We start from the raw sequence: 1,708 nt of genomic DNA, 5'->3' as shown, positions 1-1,708 counted from the left end.
AATTAATAAAGATAAGACATATTTTTGTGGTACTTTATGTTGAAATGTAGTCTTTAAGTGAACAAGAGCGTATTATGATCCTGATGATACGAGACTAAGGAGACCAAGTGAGATCTTATGATGAAGTAAGGAATTTATTTAATGACACATCCCAATCGAAACCGTGTATCTAAATCAGGAGCTCAGAAAACATGCAGCGTTAAAGACCGTCCCAAACCTGGATGGCCAAAATCGGCTATCAAAAGCATTGTCACTTAACATTTTATAGCGTGTTTGTAGAAGATCATCATGCCTCAACAAGAAATGTTTTTCAGATATTAGGTATATCTCAAACATCAGTTTGTAAAATTTTACATTGCAGTGGTCGTAAAGCGTACAAAATTTGTTTAGTTCATGAGCAAAGTGAGGACAATTTTTATCGTCAAATATAATTTTTTTAAATAATGATGCGGAGCATTGATAGTTATTACTATCAATTAGTTAAACAACATTGCTTTCTCAAATGAAACAACTTTCATGTTAAACTGTAACGTTAACAGACACAATGCTCTTTATTGGGCTGATGTTATCCTCATTAAATAAGAGAGCAACATACCCAGCAACCTGAAAAATTAAATGTTTGGCTTGGCATTGTAAGGGATCAATTTTTGGGCCCTTTTTTATTGATGAAAACCTTAATGCCAAGTATGTCAGGAAATGTTACAAAATCAAGTTTAACCAATTGTCCAAGTAACGACCAACAAATGTAATGAATTTTGGTTCCAGCAGGATGGAGCACCTCCACACTATGGCTTGCATGTTCACAAGTATTTTAACAATATTTTTCAAATCGCTGGATAGGCAGAAGAGGAAGTATCGATTGGCAAAAAAGATCACTAGGTCTATCTCCACTTCTACTTTGTCTGGGGTCACATTAAAAACAACGAGTTGAGATAGAAAGCTCTAGTTTTCTCTGTTCTTCTTTTATCAATGTATCTTTTATTTTTTCAATTAAATTTGGAAAGTTGTAACAGTAACTAAAAATGTTCACTTTTGTTTCCTAGAAAAGTGTTCCGGGTTCCATCCCTCTGTCTTTATCCATCGAAAACTAAACAGAGTGTATCAATACTTTTAACTCACACTGTATAATAGAATTAATGAAAAAATATAAAATTTGTAGTACATAAAATGTAATAAAGCTGTTCTCTCATTGAACAATCCACAATTAGACCAGTGCTTGAATCCAAAGAATTTTGCTTGAAAATAAGTTTACTAAGCGCTGAAACTAGAGGACTATAGATTAAAAAGCATTAAATAAATAAAAAATTGTATTCTTTAAAATTATTGTGGATTATGCCTTTTACTAGATACTAATTTCTTATCTTTAAATGGAGAAAGATAAGAAACAAGAAATCCTACAATACTTGGTAAGTTATGACTTTTTTCGGATATTTTACATAATTTCCATGTTTTTGAAAACAGAATTTCAGTGCAATTATGTAAATATACAGTTATAAACTCGAAGGTGGCTTATTTATAGCCATTTTTAATGTACTGCTTGTTAATTCATCTAAGTGTAGATTTTTTAATTGCTATAAAATGAAGACTCTACTCAATATATATTTTGATGAATTTTAAAAACTTGATTTTGATATACCTGTATAATTTTTACAACTAATTAATATTAATCATATAATTTAATAAAATAACAAAAATAGTATGTGTAAAT

The sequence above is a fragment of the Homalodisca vitripennis genome, chromosome 4 (genome assembly GCF_021130785.1).
Source record: "Homalodisca vitripennis isolate AUS2020 chromosome 4, UT_GWSS_2.1, whole genome shotgun sequence".
Lineage (NCBI taxonomy): Eukaryota > Metazoa > Arthropoda > Insecta > Hemiptera > Cicadellidae > Homalodisca > Homalodisca vitripennis.
The sequence above is the reverse complement of the archived record's forward strand: the minus strand, read 5'-3'. Positions refer to the sequence as shown.